A 26,110-nucleotide genomic window follows, 5' to 3' on the forward strand; every position below is an offset into this window, starting at 1 on the left:
ACAAGTGAGTGAGTGAGTGGAGGGGGCCGACGCCCACGCCGCCCTGCTCGCTCGTTTTGGGTTCCGGCGTACAGTTTCTTGCTCATGGCTCATGTGTAATGTCTCCATCATGTGCCGCTCGCTCGTTACTTCATCATGTGCAATGTCCTCCATCACTCATTATCGTCCATCAATCCACCATCTGCATTCTGTGGTTCACTCATTACCACTACTCCATCAGTCCATCAGCAACTCCATAGCACCAGCACCTCCGGCTGGATCCCCATTTTACTCCACCCAGCAAGAGCTAGCATTGGTCCTCCTCCTGCATCTCCTCCAGCAGAGCCAGAGGGACAAGAGAGGCATGGAGGTGACAACGGTTAGCGTGGGCAAGGCCGTGCTAGATAGCGCACTCGGCTACGCCAGCTCCAAGGCGGCAGAGGAAATCGGGCTGCAGCTTGGCATTGAGTCCGATGTGAACTTCATCAGAGACGAGCTGCAGATGATGCAGTCGTTCCTGATGACAGCTGATGAGGAGCAAAGCTAGAACAAGGTGCTCGCAACCTGGGTGAAACAGATTGGGGTCCTGGCCTACAAGGTGGAGGACAGCCTCATGGATTTCGGCCTCCACTCCAAGAAAAAGCCATTCCTAGGGTGCATACCCCGCAATCCAGGTGATCGACGCCGCATCGCCAAGGAGGTGAAGCAGCTGAGGACCGAGGTGGAGGACGTGAGCAACAGGAACTGAAAGTGCGTTATATCGACTAGAGGGGGGTGAATAGGCGATTTTTATGAATTCTTCACTGAGGAATTTCAGGGTGAGGAAATTCCTAAGCGAAGAACTACTTGCAGCGGAATAAGTACTCAAAAGTAAACATAACAGAGCACAAGCATAGTCATCATGATGAAATGAAGACAAGCTGTAAGTGCATCTAGTGCCACCCCTAGTTGGTTTTGGAGTATTGATGACAAACCTGGTTGAGGGACTAATGTGTTTGTGAGAATTGCAGGATAACACAGGTAGTGGTCCCTCAAGATTCAGTTTACCTACCGGAGATGACCCATAAAAATGTATGAAGACATTGAAGACAATGGTGGTATGTGAAGATATTCACATTGAAGACTATGACATGAGAAGACATTGCGTGAAGATTTTGGAGCGCGAAGACTTAGCTTTCTTCATTGTTCATATTCTTCTTTGTTGAGTCATAGGAACCACCGTACTGTTAAGTGGGGTCCAAGTGAACAAAGTCAGAGTGACTGATGTGATGCTCAACCAAAACCTATGTCTTCGAGCGAAGACAATGAGAGCAAATCTTATCCAGAGTCGGATGAGTCAGCTTTACTTGCAGCCCAAGTCAAGCTGTCGTGTGTGTTAGAAATCTGACCGTTGTGACACTTGTCAGTTCCTTAGTAACCCAGGGTCATTTCGGACAAATCAGGTCGGGTTGCCTAGTGGCTATAAATAGCCCACCCCCTACACCATAAATTGGTGGCTGCTCAGAGTTAGTGCACGGCTTTTGTCGTTTGAGAGCAACCCACCTCCGAAGAGTTTGAGAGAGAGAAATCCTTGCGAGGACAAAGCCCAAAACACCCAGAGCCCAAAGAGTGTTTGGCATCACTGAAGTCTTTCTGTCCGCATGATCTGAAGACTTGTTACACTTGAGGACTGTGAATCCTCCAGCCGGTTAGGCGTCGCGTTCTGAGCATCCAAGAGTCATTGTGGATTGCCGGTGAACGAAGTCTGTGATGGTTTGGAAGTCTACCTTGAAGACTTACCAGAGTGATTGGGCGGGGACTAGGTGTCCTTAGCTCAAGGGGAATAAGGTGAAGACGCGGTCTTCTGAGTTGAATCTCAGCCTCCCTAACCGGACGTACAGTTGTCACAGCAACTGGAACTGGTCGAACAAATCCTTGTCTTCACCACACACTGGTTCTATCTCTCACACTCCTTTACTTTCGGGTTGTCTTTGTGAAGTCATTGCCTGATTGCTTTACATGTTTGACTTCACTGTGTGACTACTTGTTCTGATTGGCTTCATACCATCTTCCATCCTTATCCATACTACATGGCTGCTATTAGTCTTCATGCTTTAGCTTCATACTTGCTCGACTATGGCTTGTCTAGTGTATTCTACCTTCCGCTGCATGTTTATAGGTTCGGTTCTATTGTTTGTCTTTGAAACTCCCATGTTTTGAAGACTTTCATAAAAATCGCCTATTCACCCCCCCTCTAGTCGATAACTAACACTTTCAATTGGTATCAGAGCAAGGTACTCCCTTGTTCTGTGTGATTCGGTTTAACCACCTGGAGTTTTAGCTATGTAGACTGCAGGGATAATCAAAGTCTCCGCTGCGTGCCCTGTCTTCGATGGCACTGATTACCCCTACTGGAAGAATAAGATGCGCATGCATCTTGAAGCCATTGATGTCCATCTTTGGTTTGTCGTCAAGAACGGCGTTCCCAAGACGGGTGAAGGTGTCACCCCTGCTGATGTCAAGAAGTTCATTCAACTCGATTCTACTGCGAAGAACATCATCTGTGGTCATCTGACCAAAGGGCAGTATGGCCGTGTGAGTGCTCTGGAAACGTCGAAGCTTGTCTGGGACTGGCTCTCCAAGGTCAATGAAGGCTTCTCAACTAAGAGAGATCAAAGAATTAGTGTCCTTCGCAATCTCTTCAACCGCTTCAAGAGCAATGACAATGAGAATGTCCAGCTCATGTTTGATCGCCTCACTGACATCACAAATGAACTTCATGCTCTCGGCGCCACTGAGATCACCAAGCATGAAATCGTCAAGACGCTTCTGAGATCTCTTGACAGTTCATTTGACACTCTAGCCCTTATGATTCAAGAACGCCCTGACTTCAAGACACTCGATCCATCTGACATACTTGAGAGGCTTAACACACATGAGTTTCAGCTATCTGAGAAAAGAGATATCTATGGTCCCAACTATGGCCGAACTCGCAATTTGAAGGCAAAGGCTGTTTCCTCATCTGAAGAAAAATCTGACTGCAGTTCCGGTGATCCTGAAGACATTGGAAAGGAGCTTGCTATGCTTGTGAAGAAGTTCCAGAAGTTCACTAGGAAGAAGGGCTTCAGAAAGTCTTCACGATCCAGCTCAAGAAATGATGAAGCTTCCACCCATGATCACAAGAAGAGAACATGTCACAAGTGCAAGAAACATGGCCACTACATCTCTGAGTGTCCACAGTGGGACAATGAGAAGAAAAAGCAGAAAAGCAAGGAATATGATTCTGATGACAAGAAGAAGAAGAAATACTCAAAATCTTCTTCCAAGTCCTCTTCCAAGTCTTCATCACACAAGAAGAGTTCATCTGGCAAGGCGCGTGCTTTTGTTGGCAAGGAGATGGATTCAGAGGAGGAGTCTGCTTCTGAGGAGGCAGAGGTGGAGTCTGAGGAGGAATCTGACTCTGGCGTTGCAAGTCTGGCTCTAGCTTCAGCCTACGTTGCCAAGTCCATCTTCAACACTGAAGACAATGGATCCGTCACCAACGCTGATGCTAGTGACAAGGACGACTCCGCTCCTACCTACTGCTTCATGGCACGGGGTGCCAAGGTAAACTCACGCGATGCTTACTTTCAAACATCTAGTGAAGATGACTCTGATTGTGAATCCAAACCCAGCTACAAAACACTTGCTAAAATTGCAAATGAACAACAGAAAGCTATGGAACATATTCAAAAACTGGTAGACAAAAGCGATGATCTATTGGACGCTGAAATGACTCGATCTCAGTCCTTAATTGAAGACATAAAAAATCTTCATGTTAAGTATCAGGAACTTGAAGGTCGTCATGAAGCGCTCTCAACAACTCATGAAAAGCTTTCCTATGATTATCTTCAAAGGAAGAAAGAACTTGACAAATTGAGGGTTGCTCATGAAGATCTTCAAAAGGAAAACGAGTCACTTCGCGCTCAACAGATCAGTCCCGCTCAGGAAGGATTTGAACCACCATGTCTAAAATGTCTTGAGCATGATAACGCTAATTCTGTTGCTGAGTGTTCTACTGCTTCTACTGTTGCAATATCTTCAACTGTCGATGTGGTAACTAACCCCTATGCGGAGGATACCACCGCAGTTGCTGATGAGAATGCTAGATTGAAGACATTGCTTGAAACAGGGATGTACAAAAGTCTCAAAGGGCATCAAACACTATGTGATGTCCTCAAAAAGCAGATTCTGAACCGAAACCCTAGGAAAGAGGGTGTTGGGTTCGAGAGGAAAATGAATGTTGATGGTTCTTACCGTAAGCCTGAGCAGTACCCCAAAACCACATGGGTTGCTGCAAAGGGACCTTCAGTGGATCCATCCACCTTATCTGGATTCACTTGCGCTAACCCAATTATCATTGATGAATCTTTTGATGCAAACTATAAACTGTTCAAGAATCAGAATGGTGAAGTGTTTGCCAGCTATATTGGTACTAACTGCAGGAATGGACCACCTATGAAGAAGATCTGGGTGCCTAAACAGTGTCTTGAGAATCTTCCTGTGAATGTCATCATGACACCATCAGGGAAGAAGACAAATCCCAGACCTAAGGCTTCATATGGCCCAAAGGCTTCATACAGACAAAGGACTCATGCGAGTCACCCTAACGCCAATGTTTTGCAGGAAAATTATACTCAGATGTATGAATATGAGCGTGTTTCTTCAAACCGCTATGTTCATAAAACTAAGAATTTTTCTGCCTATTCATATGAGTATTATTCACCTCCTGCAAGGCTATTTGCTAGGGCTTCAAAGCCGAAATTCTCAGATGCTGCACTAAGACTCATTGCTTCGAAGCCACCCCTGAAAATGTGGGTGGTTAAGAACACTTAACTCTCTTTTGCAGGGAAAGGTCTCCAGCCGGAAATCAAAGGCGTCTGATGCTATTGCTGGGGACCTAAAACACATTACTGGACGCAAGATAAAATGCCAAAATGGTCTTACTATATATTTTGTTCCTGAATCGCTTGCTAGTCATCCTATCAGTCCTAACCTTGATCTGAGCTTTGATAATCCTCTTGTGCATCAAGTGTTTATGCTTCACAATACACTTTGTGAAGCCTATCCTCCTAACTGTACTATAGGGTATGACACCTCGTGCTTCAGAATGGATTATGGACAGTGGATGCACTAATCACATGACTGGTGATCGAAGTCTTCTCATGGACTCAACCTTACGTCCATGTGACAAAAGTCACATCACATTCGCTGACACTGGTAAAAGCAAGGTATTGGGCCTAGGTAGAGTTGCAATATCAAGGGATCAGCACATGGATAAAGTGATGCTTGTTGAATCCCTTGGTTTCAACTTAATGTCTGTCTCAATGCTTTGTGACTTAAACATGATTGTGCTATTTGGAAAATATCGTTGCCTTGTACTAATGGAATCTGACAAGTCTCTAGTCTTCGAAGGGTACCGGAAAGATGATCTGTATATGGTAGACTTCTCAACAGGACCACAGATGGCCGTATGTCTTCTAGCAAAAGCTTCAGAGTGCTGGCTCTGGCATCGGAGGCTAGGGCATGCTGGGATGAGGAACCTGTACACTCTCGCCAAGAAGAAACACGTCATAGGCATCGAGGGTGTCAAGTTCAAGAAAGATCATCTATGTGGTGCCTGTGAAGCTGGGAAGATGACAAGGGCCAAGCATCCCTCGAAGACAATCATGACTACATCTCAACCTTTCGAGCTGCTTCACATGGACTTGTTCGGTCCCACTCACTACTCTACTCTCACTGCAACTGCTTGTCTCTATGGTTTCGTTATTGTTGATGATTATTCAAGATATACTTGGGTGCACATAATTCTCTTCAAGACTGAAGTGCAGGATGTCTTCAGACGCTTCACCAACCGTGCCATGAACAACTATGGCGTCAAGATCAAGCTTTATCTTGATACCTTGGGCATCACTCATGAGTTCTCTCCTCCTTATACACCTCAGCAAAATGGCATCGTGGAGCGCAAGAACAGAACTCTTATTGAAATGGCTCGGACGATGCTTGATGAGTACAAGACTCCAAGAAAATTCTGGCCTGAAGCCATTGATACTGCATGCTATGTCATCAACCGTGTTTATCTCCACAAGCTTCTGAAGAAAACATCCTATGAGCTTCTGACTGGTAAGAAGCCAAACGTCAGCTACTTTAGAGTATTTGGTGCTAGGTGCTGGATCAAGGATCCACATCACACTTCAAAATTTGCACCGAAAGCACATGAAGGTTTTATGCTTGGTTATGGAAAGGATTCACACTCCTACAGAGTCTTCAATCTCTTTCACTATAAAGTGGTTGAAACTGTAGATGTGCGGTTCGATGAGACTAACGGCTCGCAAAGAGAGCACCTGCCAAATGTGCTAGATGAAGTACCTCCTAGTGAATCAATCAAGCAAATGGGAACCGGAGAGATCATACCGTCTGAGGCCCAGGCTGAAGAGGAACTTATCATTTCTGCACCTAATCAGCCTGAAGACAATGCTCAGCCAGAAGCCAATCCTCAGAGTGAAGACAATGATCAGCAAGAGCAAAGTTTTCGTCCAGTTCATCCTCGTGTTGCAAATGAAGTACATATTGAGAAGATAATTGACATCATCAATGCACCTGGTCCACTTAGTCGTTCAAGAGCAACACAGCTAGCAAATTTCTATGGGCACTTTGCATTTGTATCAATCTCTGAACCCAAGAAAGTTGCTGAAGCTTTTATGGAACCTGAATGGATACAAGCCATGCAAGAAGAGCTTCAACAGTTCAAGCTGAACAATGTATGGGAACTAGTCAAGCATCCTGCCCTCGCAAGCACAACATAATAGGCACCAAATGGATATATCGCAACAAGCAAGATGAGCATGGTCAAGTTGTCAGAAACAAAGCACGTCTCGTTGCTCAAGGATATACTCAAGTTGAAGGAATTGACTTCAATGAAACATTTGCTCCAGTGGCTAGGCTAGAAGCCATTCGCATACTGCTAGCGTACGCAAATCATCATAACATCCTTCTGTATCAAATGGACGTGAAGAGTGCCTTTCTCAATGGAAAGATTGAAGAGGAAGTGTATGTTGCACAACCGCCTGGCTTTGAAGATCCAAAACATCCTGATATGGTATACAAGCTAAACAAGGCACTGTATGGCCTCAAACAAGCCCCTCGTGCTTGGTATGACACACTCAAAGACTTCCTGAAGAGCAAAGGATTCAAACCTGGTTCTCTAGATCCCACTCTCTTCACGAAGACATATGATGGTGAACTGTTTGTGTGCCAAATTTATGTGGATGACATTATTTTCGGATGCACCAACAAGAAATACAGTGATGAGTTTGGTCACATGATGCAAGAACAATATCAGATGTCCATGATGGGTGAGCTTTTCTCGGTCTTCAAATTCGTCAGCAAAGCAACGACATCTTCATATCTCAAGAAAAATATCTCAAAGGCTGCCTGAAAAAGTTTGGAATGCAAGACTGCAAAGGCTACACGACGCCAATGCCAACCAAAAGTCATCTAAGCCCCGACGCCAATGGTAAAGAGTTTGATCAAAAGGTATACCGCTCCATGATTGGTTCTTTACTTTATTTATGTGCATCTAGGCCAGATATCATGCTTAGTGTTTGCATGTGTGCCCGATTCCATGCGACACCTAAGGAATCGCATCACTTAGCTGTGAAGCGAATTCTTCGATATTTGGCTTACACCCCAACACTAGGACTATGGTATCCAAAGGGCTTGGAGTTTGATCTAGTTGGATTTTCGGATGCTGATTATGCTGGTGACAAGGTGGATCGCAAGTCTACATCAGGCACATGTCACTTTCTGGGTCGATCTCTGGTATGCTGGTCTTCAAAGAAGCAAAACTGTGTATCTCTCTCCACTGCTGAATCCGAATACATTGCTGCTGGATCTTGCTGCGCTCAGCTTCTGTGGATGAAGCAAACTCTCAAGGACTATGGCATCCATCTGAAGAATGTGCCACTCTACTGCGATAATGAAAGCGCTATCAAGATTGCAAATAATCCAGTTCAGCACTCGAAGACAAAGCACATTGAAATTCGTCATCACTTCCTTAGAGATCATGTTATGAAGGAAGATATTGATATCATTCACGTCAAGATAGAAGAGCAGTTGGCTGATATCTTCACGAAGCCCTTGGATGAGAAAAGGTTTTGCAAGTTGCGGTGTGAGCTAAATATCTTGGAATCCTCAAATGTCATGTGATTAGGCACACATCCTAACACTTATGCATTTTGATGACTTAGATGTGCAACACACGAAGTAATGTATATCTTCAATCAATGAAGACATACACTCTAAGTGTGAATACATTAATGTGGAAATTGACTTCGGAGCGCCACGATAATTGTGTGCCGTGTCTGGGTCTAATACTTCCTATACGGTGGGTAACGCCACCACCAAACTCTTGTTTGAAGTGTTTCTCTTGGCGTCATATTTGCAAAGTCTTCACATTTGATTTGTCTTCAACATTGATTTGAATTCATGATTATCTTCACCATGTTGATTTGGTCTTGACTCTGTTATATACATATATTGTGTTCTGTCCTCTACAGCATTCACTTATAGCTATGTCTTATTACTTGAATCTTTTGACCTAAGTGAATGTGATCGGACCCTAACCTCCTCTATGCTTATACCTCAAATTCTGTCTATCCAAATCATATGCATTCTATTGAAACTGTCGAATGTCTTCTCTGCGTCCTTGTCAGCAGAAGATACAGAGACAATCATTAAGTCTATTTTAATGCTATATATCCTTTTGCCTGAAACCCGGAGAATTCGGAACGACCACCCCGACAATCCAGGCGCGCGTGGGAACATGGAACAACTCTCAATGTGTTGCATGCTTGCCACGTGTCCTTCAGATGTGAACCGCCAGGGGCACCTGCGTAATTGCGCTGTGCCGTCTGTTTCCTTATAAATACCCATCACATCTCGGTCAAAAATTCTTCTTCCACCTCGCCACCTCTCACAAACCCTAGCTCCTCTGCTAGCTCTCGACGACGCCGGCGACGAAGCGCTTAGCTGCCGCGACTTCTCCGACGCCGTCCTCACGCCGGCCGCCGACCTCGTCCTCTCCGCCGTCGCCGTAGGCATCCTCCGTCGCCAAGCTAGGGCACGGAAGATCGAACTGCTCGGCCTCCAACTTCGTCCCGTCTATCAGTTCTTCGTGTGGTAATTAAAATTCACTTTTTACCGTGTTTTCGATCTGATAGATTCATCCTTCCTTACCAAAAGTGGTTTCTAGATCTCCAAAGTTGAATCTATCTCCTTCTGTATCTCATACTATGCCTAGTCTATTCACTTATGCTTCTTTACAAGTTCGATTCCTCACTTGTACTCATTCTTGGATTTGTACAAATCTGGAACCAACTCTCATCAAATAAGTGAATGTCTTCGCGTTGTGAGGTCAATGTCTTCAAACTGATTTATCTTCAAAATCTTCTGAGAATGCGTATGACCTCTTCCCCTTCCCTCGCACCTCTAATGCTGTCACAGTCGTCGGAAGCCCTTGCAAGTACTGAAGCCTTTCAGATTAAGCTTCATCGCCGCCAAAAAATCAGCAAGAAAGGGTGGCAGACAGCACCGTGGGAACACTTCCAAGGATTTGCCTCCAGATTTGCACGAGCTGTACAAAACAGATCCAGAGGAAACCTATACTGGCCGCAAGAATCGAATCCAATGGATTCGCAGATATTGGGCAGAGGAATGGTTCAAGTATCGCTTCGTTACAGAAGAGTATGCAGAGAAGAATGCCATCAAGGCACCCTGGGGTGATATTTTGTACAAAAATCTTCCTCCCAGGACCCAGGCTGAAGCTATTGAGCAAGGATTCTATCCATGCATGGTGCGCGGACCACAGCCTAAGGATGCTGACCCTTCTTCACTACTATGGTGTCGTGAAGACAATCTTTTCAACCGCAACTACCAGTTTGCAAAAGACTCTGCTGCAAACAACAAGAAGGAATTTGGCTGTGACTTCAACCGTGGTCCATCTGGTCCCCGGAAAGATGGGACCCGTGAAGCCAATGAAAACAGGATCGGCCCCTTCTACAACTTCGAAGGCCTCCTCTCCTACATTGCCATTCAACGAGCAAAAGTGGATCATTCTGATGATGCTGCTGACACTGATGATGCACCAACTCCTCCTCCTAAGCCGCAGAAGCACAAGAAGGCTAAGGCTTCAAAACAAACTGATGCCCCAAAAGCTTCTCGAGTGAAGCCATTGGCAACAGGCCCTCCTGCTCCAAGTAACACCTCTGAAGATCTCTCTCGCATCTCCAAGAAGCGCGAGAAGCCACAGAAATCTGTTCAAAGATCCAGTCAAGCACTCACACCAGCTGGCGTTCTGAGGAACGAATCTGAAGCCATTGATCTGTCTTCAGATGAAGAATTTGGTGACGATGCTCTTGAGCAGCTGATAAGGAGCAAGCAAGAGGCGGAGATTTTCAATGATCTGCCCCTCTTTGATGTGAACATTTTGAAGAATTTCATTGATGAGTGGTTTGACAATCAAGATCTCAGCTTTGATGATCTTCAGCTACCCATTGGCGTCAGCATTGCCTTCCAAGGCGCAATTGCTCTGAGCTGGCTCTGGCTTAGCGAATTGTTGAATTGAAGGACAAGATAGACTTTGAGAAAGAGCAGTTCAAGAAGCATGTAGCCAAGCTTAGTGTGGCTGATGTTCAGAAATTCAAGCTGATGCTGAATGATCTCAAGGAGTCGTTTCGAAAGAAACATGAAGAAGCTAAAGGTTCAAGAGAGTGCATGAAGAATCTTGCAGACAAATGTGTTCAAGCTTACAACGAAGCTGAGAAGCGCAAGGCACTTGGGCGTCCAGGCATTGATCCCTCGATGGCCGCCAAGAAGAAGAAGAAGTCAACTGTGGCCCCAACTGAAGCTCCAAGGCAGGAAGAACCTCACATTGTCTTCCCAGCCAGCATGCGAGGCTCGAAGCCTAAGGCCCCTTCAGTGGCTTCAGAACAAAAGAGAACCAAGGTAGCTGAAGCTGATGCCCGAAAGCGCAAACTCAAGAACACCACTGATAATGCACCTCCCACCAAGAAGAGAAAAACCAAGAAGAGAGATCGGGCTGCTCCCACAGAGCCCCTTGTTGTTGAGCCCATTGCTTTTGCTCATACTGCTACTGAAAATCAAGAGCGTTAGTTGATCGTTCATGAGCCTGCTTCCACAGAGGCTCCTGAAGCTGAAGAAAACCCAGCCGTTGATCCAGTCACGGCTGAAGACATTGGTCCTCATGACAATGTTGAAGATGATGTAGTTCTTCCTCAAATTGAGCGCCCAACGGTATCATCGCCTGTTCTCACGAACAGCGAGCTCATCAGTATTGGTCTTCCCTTGACGCCAATCTCCCAGGATGCCTCATGGGCTGATCGCCCCCAACCAGCAACTCCAAACCAAGACTCACCAAGTACACCCCGTCCTTCACCTGCGCCAGTCATCAGCCCCATTTCGAATGATGACAACTACATGGAGACCACACCATCACCAAAAGCGCCGCCCGCGTTCCAACGGCTTCGCAAAGGCCAGAGGCCATCCGTCTCCATGACTACCATCATAGAAGAAGACTCCAACCTGTCCAGCTCAGTGGCACGTCAAGTGTTCCCTGAAGACAATCCTTCTGTGACGGTCCCAGTATCTGAAGCTAATGCTTCTGAAGACAATCCGGCTGCATCAGCCGATGAAAGACAAGGAGAAGAAGAGCGTGTCGCTACTCCCCCTACCACTCAAGAAGTTGTTCAAGAAGAGAACGTGTCTGTGCCCGACCCTCCAGCTACTCAAGTGGAGGTTGAGAATCCTGAGGCTGCCACCAATAACACTACTGAAGCCAATGACGTAGTCATGGCTAAAGTTAATGTGGAGCCTGCAATGAACACTGTGCATGAAGCCAATGATGCACCTGCAACCAATGTGCAGCCAGATGCCCTTACAAATGCCACTGCTCCTGTTCCGCCTCCAAGGCCACACACAATTGAGCAAGAATTCTACCAAGGCGAGCTTGTCACAGTAAAATGGCCAATTCTGGTTCCTCCGCCTGCTCTAGGACCTCAGTTCAACTATCATGTGGAGCACATGACTCAGGTTCAGAAGCCTAAGCCGAGGCTGCCAAGGTTTCCAGGTACTGCATCTGCACCAGGATCATTCAATATCAATGGCTTCATTGCGCACAACACCTTCTTTGATAGCGACAAGAACCCCTATACCAAGCCCAAGATTTCATCTGGTCGGTTCTGGAGCTATCAGCAGCGCAGCTATTACTCATGCATTCTGTACAATCAAGGTCGCATATTTCCACATATGCATCTTGACACTGAAGCCATAACTGGCCTGCCCTGCTTGGAAGAAGCGCTGGATTGCTTCAGAGAGGCTGGCCTATTGCAGTTCGTCACTGACAAGGAACACTGGAATGAAGAACTGCTTCTCCAATTCTATGCCACCCTTCGTATTCGTGGCTACAACAGGGATCCGAAGACATGGGTCCTTGAGTGGATGACAGGAAATGTCCATCATGAAGCCAAAGCTCTTGATGTCATTGAGCTTACTGGCCTGCCCACTCCAAGTGATCTATTTGAACCTGGTTGTCAGCTTCACAGTGATGCTTTGGAGAGCATTTTTCAGAAGGCTGAACCCAACATGAGCCAGATGCTTAGCACGATGAAGCCTTTGCCTCCAGATGCAGAGCTTCCTAAGGAGTTCTTTGTTGAAGACCTTGAGTATCTGCCACGTACCATCTATCACATTATACGGCGAACTCTTTGGCCCATCAAAGGACATTCTCCAAATGCAAAGCTGGAAGGTGCAATGAAGACTTTGGTCTTCCATATTCTTCATGGAAAATGCTTCAACGCTCAAGACTTCTTTATCCGCCAACTTGCTGCATTGGGCTCTGATATCTTTGGTCTGAAGTTCTATGCTCCGTGGATCATGCGTCTGATCAAGCTCCACTCTGCTTACAACTATCAGCCCTCTGCACGCAACCATATTATCTTTTTGCCAGAGGTTGATATGTCTGTTGAAGCCATCTACCCAGAGCCTGCCAAGGAGCCAATTTATCTTCACAATGTTGATCACCAAAGCTTCACTCAGCCCATTGAAGGAGTTCTGGCTGCCACTCATGTTTATCCTTTGGCTGGTACTACACGTGCACCTCACCGTGCCCAAACTGAAGCCACTGAAAGCACAATTGCTCAACAGCCTCGGAAACGATCTCGTGTTCTCAACGACCGAGAGCTTCTCGTTGCCCTTCATCAGAAATAGGATAAGCATCATGACCGGCCGAAGCGCCAAATGCAAAGCCTCTTGGTGGATGTAAACAGGATTCGCAACCTTGCCACCAAGAATGCCTTTGTCACCCATGAAACCTGTCGGTGAACATGGAAAGGGCTGACTCTTATGTGTCCTCAAGATGATCTTCACCACGATGGCTTCTTTGAACGATTCAAGTTTGACACCACACCTCCCAGAAAGGCTGTACTGCGACGAACTCCATCTCTTGAAGACTCTGAGTACTCCTCTTCTGCTGCAACAGTGAATGCAAGAGTCATCGATGATGAAGACGATGCTACTTCACCACCTCCATCGTCAGCGCGAGTCGACACTGCACCAAGTTCGTCTGCACCACCAAACCTCAACGACGACCCTGCTGCCTCACCTACTCCTCATGGGAACGAGTAGAGACTATGTCTTCAAACCTTTTTGGTCTTTACTGACAAAAGGGGGAGAAGCATATGTTGATAGTCTTCAAGCGGGTCCAAATGGGTGGTTGCTATACTTTTGCCAAGTGCTTACAACTCTTTTCTTGATACATTTGGTTTCCTGAGTTGTAACACTTAAAACTTGATGGTCGTCTGCTACATTTTCTGCTATTCTGAGATGCGATGATAAATTCCGCATATGCGATGATAAATCCCGCATGAAGTCATATTGCAGACGTCCATTTTTCATTATGCATATCATTATCTTCGCTATATGATTTAATGCATGATAAATTGCCTTCATAAGTTAAAGAGGATCTCCACAAGTACAACCTGCCATGTGCATTTGCGTTCCAAAAGCAAAATACTTATATGCACATCTTCAGGGGGAGCCTTTTGCTACTTATGAAGACAATACCTAAAATACCTTACAATTTCACATACTTTTATCCCCGTTGAAAACTTCAACCAGTTTGTCATCAATCACCAAAAAGGGGGAGATTGTAAGTGCATCTAGTGCCACACCTAGTTGGTTTTGGAGTATTGACGACAAACCTGGTTGAGGGACTAATGTGTTTGTGAGAATTGCAGGATAACACAGGTAGTGGTCCCTCAAGATTCGGTTTACCTACCGGAGATGACCCCTAAAAATGTATGAAGACATTGAAGAAAATGGTGGTATGTGAAGATATTCACATTGAAGACTATGACGTGAGCAGACATTGCGTGAAGATTTTGGAGCGCGAAGACTTAGCTTTCTTCGCTGTTCATATTCTTCTTTGTTGAGTCATAGGAACCACCATACTGTTAAGTGGGGTCCAAGTGAACAAAGTCAGAGTGACTGATGTGATGCTCAACCAAAACCTATGTCTTCGAGCGAAGACAATGAGAGCAAATCTTATCCATAGTCGGATGAGTCGGCTTTACGCAACCCAAGTCAAGCTGCCGTGTGTGTTTGAAATCTGACCGTTGTGACACGTGTCAGTTCCTTAGTGACCCAGGGTCATTTCGGACAAATCAGGTCGGGTTGCCTAGTGGCTATAAATAGCCCACCCCCTACACCATAAATTGGTGGCTGCTCAGAGTTAGTGCACGGCTTTTGTCATTTGAGAGCAACCCACCTCCGAAGAGTTTGAGAGAGAGAAATCCTTGCGAGGACAAAGCCCAAAACACCCAGAGCCCAAAGAGTGTTTGGCATCACTGAAGTCTTTCTGTCCGCGTGATCTAAAGACTTCTTACACTTGAGGACTGTGAATCCTCCAGCCGGTTAGGCGTCGTGTTCTGAGCATCCAAGAGTCATTGTGGATTGCCGGTGAACGAAGTCTGTGAAGGTTTGGAAGTCTACCTTGAAGACTTACCAGAATGATCGGGCGGGGACTAGGTGTCCTTAGCTCAAGGGGAATAAGGTGAAGACGCGGTCTTCTGAGTTGAATCTCAGCCTCCCTAACCAGACGTACAGTTGTCACAGCAACTGGAACTGGTCGAACAAATCCTTGTCTTCACAACACACTGGTTCTATCTCTCACACTCCTTTACTTACGGTTTGTCTTTGTGAAGTCATTGCCTGATTGCTTTACATGTTTTACTTCACTGTGTGACTACTTGTTCTGATTGGCTTCATACCATCTTCCATCCTGATCCATACTACCTGGCTGCTATTAGTCTTCATGCTTTAGCTTCATACTTGCTCGACTATGGCTTGTCTAGTGTAGTCTACCTTCCGCTGCATGTTTATAGGTTCGGTTCTATTGTTTGTCTTCGAAACTCCCATGTTTTGAAGACTTTCATAAAAATTGCCTATTCACCCCCCCCTCTAGTCGATAACTAGCACTTTCACAAGCACAGAGTACAGAAAGCGTAAACGCAGGATAACACAGGATGAAGACAAACAGACTGAAGAAATTGAACTGAGGAAATTGAGAAAGTCTTCAAACACAGATATGAACAAGCACTCAACACAGTAATGAGGAAATGAAAGAGTTGAGGAAATAGAACCAGTAGGCTTGGTGAAGACAATGATTTGGTAGACCAGTTCCAACTGCTGTGACAGTTGTACGTCTGGTTGGAGCGGCTAGGTATTTAAACCTGAGGACACCCAGTCCCGGACACACAGTCCTGACCGTATTCTCCTTGAGCTAAGGTCACACAGAACTCGCCCAATCACTCGTGGTAAGTCTTCAGGTGACTTCCAAACCTTCACAAACTCGGTCACTTGGCGATCCAAAATTCCTCTTGGATGCTCTAGACCATGACGCCTAACCGTCTGTAAGATGCACAGTCTTCAAAGGTAACAAGCGTCGGATCCACGCGGGATCAATCTCTTCAGTGATGCTCAATCACTTTGGGTTTGTAGGTGTTTGGGTTTTGGTTTGGGTTTTCCTCACTTGATGATTTTCGCTCAAAGTCCTCGGAGGATGGGATGCTCTCAAATGACAAGTGTCAGTTTCTCTCGGAGCAGCCAACCAGCTAGTGGTTGTAGGGGGCGGCGCGGCTATTTATAGCCTAGGGAGCAGCCCAACATGATAAGACATAAATGCCCTTCAATGATATGACCGTTAGGTGGGGTAGATAATTTGGGACAGCTGGCGCGTAGCACAGCAACGGTCGGAATTTGGACTCTCAAATTCCTCAGGGCTATCATGTTCCTCACTGTGTAGGCAATCTGCACTGGCAAATTCCTAACTCCTCAGTCAGAACAAATTCCACAGCAACCAGAAGAACTTCGTCTCTGTCACTGAAGAAATTGACTGAACTGTATGAGATTTCCAATGGCTTCACTCGAAGGGATTGGTAGGTGTAGGATTTTGAGTTGAGCATCACATGGAAATTTTTCCTTAGTATTTCCTCGACCCCTTTAACAGTACGGTGTTTCCTATGACTCAAGAAAGAGAAAATGAAACTACGAAAACAAAAGTCTTCACGCTTCATGTTCCTCGAATGAATTCCAAGTCTTCAAGGTCACACCAATTTCTCCACTTTCAAAGTCTTCAGAAATCCAAAGTCTTCAGTCGAAGAACTTTATTTTTAGGGGTCGACTTTCTCTGTAAATATCAAACTCCTCATAGACTTATAAACCTGTGAACACTCACAAACACATCAGTCCCTTAACCTATAAGTCTTCAATACACCAAAATCACTAAGGGGCACTAGATGCACTTACAGGAACCTGCGCTATCGCCTCATCAAGGAGACTTCGGGCTCCAAGCCTACTGTGACTGAGGAGCAGGCCAGCACCGCCACTACAGCAATGTTTATCGCTGTGGTACAAGACTCGTCATCAAAGGTGAACCTCCACCAGCTAGTCACCAGCAACGATGTGAACCTCAGGGTGATCTCCATGTGGGGAACTAGTGGTGACCTTGGAAAGACATCTGCCATCCAGGAGGTTTATGATGACCCAAAGGTATTAAAAAGGTTTAGATTTCTTGCTTGGATTAGGTTAATGCATCCTTTCAATCCACAAGAGTTCCAGAGCTTGGTAAGGCAATTTTTATGAAAATTCCCGTGATGAGGTTGGAAAGCCATCTTTCAATCCACAAGAGTTCCTCCGGTGCTTGGTAAGGCAATTTTATGGAAACTCCCATGATGAGGTTGGAAAGCCAGAACAAGAAACAAGTGTTGGGGCCGTTCTGGCCAAAGAAATATTCAGCCCTGAATTTCTGCTTCTTCGAGAAGGGATCCTTTGGCTTGGGCTAAGGAGTATCAGTCAATTGCATCACCACCTCAGGAATCACAATCTCAGGATCAACAGGCTGAGGAATTTCAGGCTCTTCTTCAGTTGCAGCCTGGGTCTTCAATTCTTCATTAACAATTTCTTCAGCACTAGTGGCTGGAATTTCTTTATGGACAGATGGGGTTGCACGAGGTTCTTCAGATCCTGTTTGTACTTCAGTAGCAACGGGGGACTGAGGAATTTGCTGGAGTGGTGTGAACAATGGCGAGTTGGGGTGCTGACTTTCCCAAAAGTCATCATTCAGCACGGGTGTGGTGCAGCCAATGTCCACATATTCATCTTCCATTTCTTCAACGCCGGCCTCTTCAGCAGTAAACTGAGGCATGGGCGAGGAAACAACTGGTGTTGAAGGGATTGCATCCACTTCAATTTCTTCATCCAACTGCTCTGATGAAGCAGCAGAAGGAATTTCTTCATCTGATTCACTTGGAATTACATAATCTTCATCAAAAGGAACAAGGTCCTTTGATGGCATAGATGAAATAGGAACAACATCAATGGGATTTGCAAATGAGCTTGTCAAAGGCTTCATCTTCTTTGGAGCTGAAGAATCTGATGAAGTTGATGCCTTCCTTTTCTTCACAGCTGCACGCTCTGCAGCCTTGCACTACAGGAAACAGCTACTTTGCCGTCTGCCATGGCGGACGGCAAAGGCTCGAAAGGCGGACGGCAAAGACCTTTGCCGTCAGCCGCGGACGGCAAAAGGCTCCGGCAAAGAAGGCTACGGTAAACAGCTTCTTCGCCGTCTGCTTCCTGGCGGCGGACGGCAAAGGCTCTTTGCCGTCTGCGGCGGACGGCAAAGAGGGCGGACGGCAATATTTGCGCTGTCAGTCCGTTAAGTGGCTAACGGCAGACCTTTGCCGTCCGCCGCAGACGGCAAAGAGCCTTTGGTCTTTGCCGTCCGCCTTATGATGTCATCTACACGTCACTAGATGCCAGGTTCTTTGCCGTCTGCCACTGTAGGCAAACTGCAGGTTCTTTGCCGTCCGCCACGGACGGCAAAGTCTTTGCCGTCTGCCACTGTAGGCAAACTGACCAAATGGGTCAGCTCCCAGGAAGCACAGTTGGCTGCCACGTGGCTTCTTTGCCGTCTGCGGCGGACGGCAAAGAGCTCTTTGCCGTCGGTGGCAGACGGCAAAGAGCCTGCATATTGTCTGTTTTTTCTGTTTTTTGTTAAATCCCACAATTTGCACAGAAAATATATATGACATATAGATATATTTCACAGGCATTCATCACATAAACAAGTTCATACATCATTTCATACACAAACAAGGTCCATCCATCATTTCATACATAAACAAGTTCCATCCATCATTTCATACATAAACAAGTTCCATCCATACATAAAGTAGCACTCCATAGCTAAGGTGACTAGAATGAGAAGACAAGAATGAGAAGACAAGAATGAGAAGACAAGAAGAAGAAGAGTAGAACAAGCACTCCATCCAGCACATAATGAAATCTGCAAAATGGCAAAATAAGAAAGTTAGAAATGGATCGTTTTTGAGCTAACTTAGTTGAAATGGATCGTTTTTGAGGTAACTAAGGTGAAATGGGTCGTTTTTTAGCTCACTTAGGTCAAAAGGATCGTTTTTGAGCTAACTTAGTTGAAATGGATCGTTTATGAGCTAACTTTGTTGAAATGGATCGTTTATGAGATGACCTAGGTAAGATGGGTCATTTTGGAGTTAACGTAGGTGAAATGGGCCATTTTAAAGCTAACGTAGGTAAATGGATCATTTAGGAGCTAATCTAGGTGAAATGGGTCATTTTTGAGCTAACTTGGATGAACTGCATCATTTATAAGCTAACCTAGGTAAAATGGGTCATTTTGGAGGAAAATAAGCTAACTCTAGGTCATTATGGTAAGCATATTGGAGGAAATAAAGCTAAGTCTAGGTCTTTATGCATTTGTTAAGCAAAACACTAGAGAAACTTACCGTGATCAGGGAGGTGTAGGACCGGGGTGGCTAGTGCCGCTACCTGGAGAAGGATCGTGCGATGCGTTTCTGGAGTTAAGCTGCAACAAAGATCATTTTCAATGTCTCGTTAGCATTACGACACTCAAATGTTGAGACTACCAACTAATGTCCATTCAAACTAAACTCACCGTGCTCCCAGGAGCAATCACTGGCATCGGCGGAGCGGGCTGACCGGACTTCTCGCACACAGACTGCACATTTGGTTTTCAGAACAGAGTCATACTAGTTAGTAATGAGACTCAAATGTTAAGACTAGCAAGTAATCTGCAGAAGAAACTTACCACAAGGAGCTCGTACATGGCCCTTGCCTGCATGTCATTCCGTGCCCTCTCCTCCTCCATCATCTTTCTCGTCCTCTCCTCCATCTCCCGCTGCCTCTCCGCCGCCTCTGCCAGAAGTTTCTCCGTTCTATCTCTCTCAGTCTGTATAGCAGCCTGCAACACCACTCACATGACCATTTGTAATCATTGATGGAAGCGCACACAATGTAATGGAGACAGATAACTGAGTACGTATCACTAACCTTGATGGCGAGTTGCACTGGCCGTTCACGAGGCCTTATCTCAGGAGCGGAGCTCGACTGGCGCGCCTTGATCTCCGGGAGAGTGCTAGGACAACGGATAAGTCCATCTCCAATGGCTATGGAGCCATGGGACCTCCCGCCACCAGATATCATCACCAGCTCTGGATCAATGGGACCCTGGCTCGGGTTAAAGTCCTCCCCTTTCCTCGCCTTCCCCTCATCTCTATATCTCACGAGCTTGTTGTGGGAGGAGATGTTGGTGAAGTTGTTTGCATCATCGAGGTCAGACTGAGAGAAAGCCTTGACTTTCTTGTAAGAGCCAGTGTGGGCCATGGCATACAGGTCGTACACCTCTGGCACCTTATCCGCCTTATTGTGGCGTGCCTGAAAGAGAGAAGCAATGAAAGTTAGTAATTAAAGGGCTCAAGCTAGCATGATGAATGAATTGCATGAATCATGAAGCAAACCACATACCCAGTTGCGCCCGAACTGATATAAGTTGGAGCTGCCTTGATGGTGTGGCACACCTTCCATTTGGGCACGTTTGTCCTTGGCCTGGTTGTGGAGGGCTAGCCATTCTTGTGAGCACCACTCATCGACCAACACCTCCCAACAATCCATCCGATCCGCACACCATCTCGGAGGCGCCTAAGTTAGCAAATAGAAACTTGAGCGCTACGGCTAAGAATTACTAAATGAAGGAACTTAAGTAGAAGGCCTTAAGAATTACCTTCATGTACTGCTCCTTACTCAGGAACTTATCGCGGCACGCCGGCTTGGTCTTCTTGATACCACGCAAGGCGTAGTAGTCTCGAACAGCCTGCACCCGAGCCTCGTGCCGTAAGTTCTGGAGTAGGCGCTTGCAGACGTTCTCGATAACATTTGCGCAGTCCTCCTCGTATCCCTCCTCACACCTGTAGAATGTCTGCAATCAAATGAGACAATATTGATTAGTACAATTAATAACTAGCTAGTTGAAGATTTTGAAATGTGTAAAGGAGAAATTACCCAGAACGTCCTGATCACCATGTCTGCCCTCGTGTCGCACACGACACCGTCGATAATGACATCCGGCGGGGCCGGGGCAGCCACGTAGTGCTCCCAGCTCAACCCAAGCTCTGGAAGCCGACCCTCACCAGGCAACGTGACAAACCCCGGGAAGTTTTGCCGGCAAAGAACTCCAAGGACGGAGTTGGGCCGGCGGACACTATGATGGTGGTCCCAACCCCTGCAGCATGACAAGGCCAACGCATTAGTTATTTGAAGAAACGTGAATGCAGAAGGTACAAAAATTTTAAATGCACTTACGTACCTCTCCCCATCAGGGAAGATCAACCACCTCTGCTCGCGGGTCGCCGGCACGGACGGGAGCCGTGTAGCACCACGCTGGTAGACGGTGCCACCCTCCTCCTCAAGATCAGTCGGCTCCCCGCCATCATCAGCATGGCCACTCGGCTCCTCGGGCTGATCCGGCCAGGTACCCCATCCGGACGTGTGCTCCTCCGGGGTCTCGTGGGCCGAACTCTCGTGGGCCGAAGGCCAGTCGACCCGAGGCTCGTGGGCCCAAGACCCGTGGACCGGAGGCTCGTGGACCGGAGTCCGTGTAGCCTCCTCCTCGGACGAGTCCACCCTAGCAGTCACGTGCTCGGGTGAAACAGCTGGGGGTGGCGGCGAGGAAGGCGCCCTAGCAGTCACCCTACCTCCTCTCCCGCGACCACGTGCCCCACCTCCTCTCTTCCTACCTCGTCCCCTGCTGGGCACCGCGGTGGACGAAGAAGGGCCCGGCGGTGTGGACATACTGTCCAGCAACGCTCGGCGAAGAGGTACGTCTGGAATCGAAGACCTCAGACCACGCGCCGAGGAAGAAGGAGCCTTGGCGCGCTCCCGACCAGCGCCCACCATCTTTCAACACCTGCCATGACAAACAGTAAACGAAATTAGTACAACATAAAAAAAAGACCGACATGAATAATAATATGTGTATCACTTAAGTGTATCATCATCAAGTACAACATTAAAAAATTTAATACCTGACACTACTAATAATCTCGATCAGTATCATCAATAAATGCATAATCATCATCATCACTATAATCAATGACGGGCTCATAGGGTTCAGTGGCATCAACATGTGCAAGGCCACCTTGACGTAATCGGTCAAGCAATGACAGGTCATCCGCAGCAGTAACCTCTTCTTGTTCCGGCTCTTCTTGTTCCTCCTCTGGGGTGATGTCGGATTCACTGTCACTGTCTACTTCAATGTTTTGGGGTGAAGTATAGCGGTTCTTGAAACGCTTTTTGGAAAGACGTGTCTCTTGGAAGAATTCTCCTTCATATGTGTCTGGGTTAATGTGAGGTTCATAATCCTCTTCCTTTGGGGGAGATAGTCTAGCACGTGGCGGCACTTCATAAACGACATCCCAACCTTTCAGATTTGGATTAGTTTGGCAGGCCCACGGTAGATAGAATACTTGGGTTGCCTGTTGAGCCGTAATATAGACATCAGGAACATCTAAATGGGTGCTTTGGTTGATTTCAACTAGCCCTATATGTTCATGAGTTCTTCTAGTCTCCTTCGGCTGAAACCAATAACATTTGAAGACTACGACATTCGGTGGGTTTTCACCATAGAATAGAAGTTCATAAATTGCTTCAACTCTCCCATAATACTCGGTACCTCCTTCGCCGATAGCAGATACACAACAATTTGTAGACTTTCGGTCGGCCATAGATAGCTCTTTGCCATAGGTACGAAAGCGATACCCGTTGATGTCGTATTTGTCAAATGAACGGACCTTATAGTCAAAACCATTAGCGACTTGTCTCAATTCGGCATCCATAGACTCTGAATTAGCCTACAAGTTTAATATGAAAGGATTGTTGCATTACGCACAAATTAGCGAATGAAACCGGGATAGCCGCCTACAAATTAGCCTACAAGTCTAATAGAAATTACCGTTTGTTTGAACCAAGAGATGAAACCGGGATAGCCGCCACCTTGCTTTGCGAGAAGCTCATACTCTTCGACAGAATCCTTTTGGATCACCGCTCCATACGAGAATAAGGCGACGTATCGACTGTATGAAATATCCAGGAATAAGAGCAGTTCAAAGGAAATAGAAGTTGCGAAACTATGTACCGAGAACTTACTCGATGTACGGCCGCACTTCTATCAGGTTGTTGAAGATATACAACGAAATGGTCCGCCATTGTTCGTTATCCAAAGATACTGGATTTGAAACACTGGCTGGTGCGAGATTCCCTTTGAATAGGCTGAGGTTGGATCCACCCTTTTTAGGGTCGTCAGCATTGTACCGAGGCTTCGGATTATGCAAATGACGATTTTTGGCTTCGTAGTGTGCTGTCACGAAGTTTGCCGCCTCCTCAGTGATGAATGCCTCAGCCATCGATGCTTCAATTCTACGTTTATTTTTACATTTTTGTCGAAGCGTCTTCTGCATCCTCTCAGTTGGGTAGCACCAACGATTTTGCACGGGCCCCCCCAATCTTGCCTCGGTCGGGAGATGCAAAATCAAATGTTGCATTGGATTAAAGAAGCCCGGTGGAAAGATCTTCTCTAACTTGCAGATCAACTCCGGCGCCAACTCTTCCATTTCTTCTAGCACGCTAGGCGATAGTTCTTTCGCACAAAGAACACGGAAGAAATAGCTGAGTTCTGCCAGTACTAGCCATTCATCCTCAGGGATGAAGCCACGCAACATCACCGGCATTACCCGCTCAATCCATATGTGCCAATCATGACTCTTGAGACCAAATATCTTCAATTTATCAAGACTGGCTCCCCTCTGTAGATTCGCTGCATACCCATCGGGGAACATCAACTGCATTTTCACCCACAAGATAATTTCCCTCATAGCCGGCCTTCCAAGATTGAACCATGCCTTTGGCTTCGTCCAGTTCTGCTTTCCTTTCGGTTCTTTCATGTTTTGTAACGGCCTATCACATAGCGCCTCCAGATCGACTCTAGCCTTAGTATTATCCTTTGACTTCCCATCTATGCCGAACAATGTACCAAAAAGTGCCTCGGCGATATTCTTCTCAGTGTGCATCACGTCGATGTTGTGTGGGCAAAGGAGGTCTTTGAAGTAAGGCAGATCCCATAAGCATGTTTTGTGAGTCCAGGCGTGCTTAGAATTATACCCCTTGAAGTACCCTGGACGCTCGGGATCTGGCTCGAGAGCGTTTAACTGATCCAGGGTCTGTTGGCCTGTCAATGCATGTGGTGCAGAGTTTTTGACAACTCTACCTCTGATGAAGTTCTTCTTGTCTTTCCTGAACTTATGGCGAGGATTCAGGAACTCTCTATGCATGTCGAAGCAAGAAAACTTGCGACCGGCCTGAAGCCAACGAAACTCAAGAGCTCCCTTGCATGTGGGGCACGGGAACCTTCCATGCACACACCAGCCAACGAATAGCGCATACGCCGGCAAGTCATGCGTCGAGTACATGTACCAGACACGCATTATGAAGTTCCGTTTGCTATAGGCATCGTATGTCTTGAACCCATTATCCCAGGCTTCTTGCAATTCGTCCTTAAGCGGTTGCATGTACACATTCATATTTTTCCCCGGATAGTTGGGCCCTGGAATTATCAACGTCAGGAAAATGTTCTTTCTTTTCATAATCTGTCCGGGGGGGAGATTGAGTGGAAAGACAAATACGGGCCAACAACTGTATTGGGCTGCCGTCATACCAAACACACTGAACCCATCCGTGCTGATGCCGACTCGAGGATGCCTCGGATCTGCCGCTTTGTCACCATGTAATTCATCAAACTTTTTCCACGCAACACCATCCGATGTGTGTACAATCATCAGATTCCCATCTGCATCTAGTTCGGTTCTTTTGCCCGTTTTGTGCCATGTCATCTGTCTGGCCGTCTCTTCGACCATGAAAAGACGTTGAAGTCTTGGTACGATTGGCATATACCGAAGAACACTAACGGGGATTTTGGTCTGTGTCTTCTCACCCATACCGTTGTCTACCACAACATACCTGGAAGACTTGCAAATGGGACAACAGTTCAAGTCCGCATAGTCAAGCCTAAACAAGACACATCCTTTCTCACAGGCATGTATCTTATCATAGGGCATCTTCAGTGCACGGAGGATTTTGTCCGACTGGTACAGGTTTGCAGGCATTACATGGCCTTTGGGTAGAAAGCGTCCAAATACTGTCATCATTACATCATAGCATTCTCTGCCCAAGTTGAACTGAGCCTTCAGAGCCATTACTTGTGAGATGGCATCCAACTGACAAAGCTCAGTGTGCTCATGGAGCGGACGTTTTGCAGACTCCAACATTTCATTGAAGGCCTTTGCAGATTCCTCCATCTCCTCGTCCGAATCCCGAGCATCATCAAAGTCTTGCACCATGTTTTCCATACCGGTACCATGCTCGTCGGTGCGACGACGATCCACCTCGGCTCGGTCACGTTGGGCAGACTCACCATGAAATGTCCACACCGTATAATCGGGCGTAAAACCACTCTTCTGCAGGTGTTTGCCCATTTCAGCCTCTGTCCTCTTTTCCCAATTGCCGCACCATAAACAGAGAGGATGTGTACCCGGAGAACAACAGGGGAGGCACTGACGAAATTTATGCGTCGGATCCGGAGCAAAGCATATGGGAAAACGAACCCAATCTAAACATACTCGGGCTGTCCATGGATAGCGTTGGACAATTCGAAAGAATCAAGGTTATAAATATGCAAATGCATGCATATTTATAACTATGACGCTTTCGAACGGGAGACACATATTGGTTACGCATACTGATAATTCAAGACACATATATATCTAGCTATCAAGTTTCATCGGAATAGATCAAATAATTAATGGGGGAGGAGGACATGTCATTTGTGCTCACCCACGAACGAAGGGGCAGAGCTCGTCAAACGCACGGCCAGGTCGTCGAACACCAAACCTCGCAGCGATGAAACAACTGCACATTTAAAACTACCCGATCAACACAATTATATATGATGTTTTTCATAACAAAATCGAAAGATATATGACCTAACTAATAATTCACAAATATATGACCCCGTCGGCTTCTGGAAGGCCAAAGAACACCTTTTCGGGACGTGTCGGGGGTCGGGGTGTCGTGTCGGTCTCGGGGTGCCGTGTCG

General features: G+C 46.4%; 1 pseudogene; it reads left to right on the forward strand.

The window, feature by feature from the left end:
- The first annotated feature begins 343 nt into the window (after positions 1–343).
- The window catches only part of LOC123142312 (disease resistance protein Pik-2-like), a 46,778-nt pseudogene continuing 21,011 nt past the window's right edge, over positions 344–26,110 (forward strand).

The sequence above is a fragment of the Triticum aestivum genome, chromosome 6D (assembly GCF_018294505.1).
Source record: "Triticum aestivum cultivar Chinese Spring chromosome 6D, IWGSC CS RefSeq v2.1, whole genome shotgun sequence".
Classification (NCBI taxonomy): Eukaryota; Viridiplantae; Streptophyta; class Magnoliopsida; order Poales; family Poaceae; genus Triticum; species Triticum aestivum.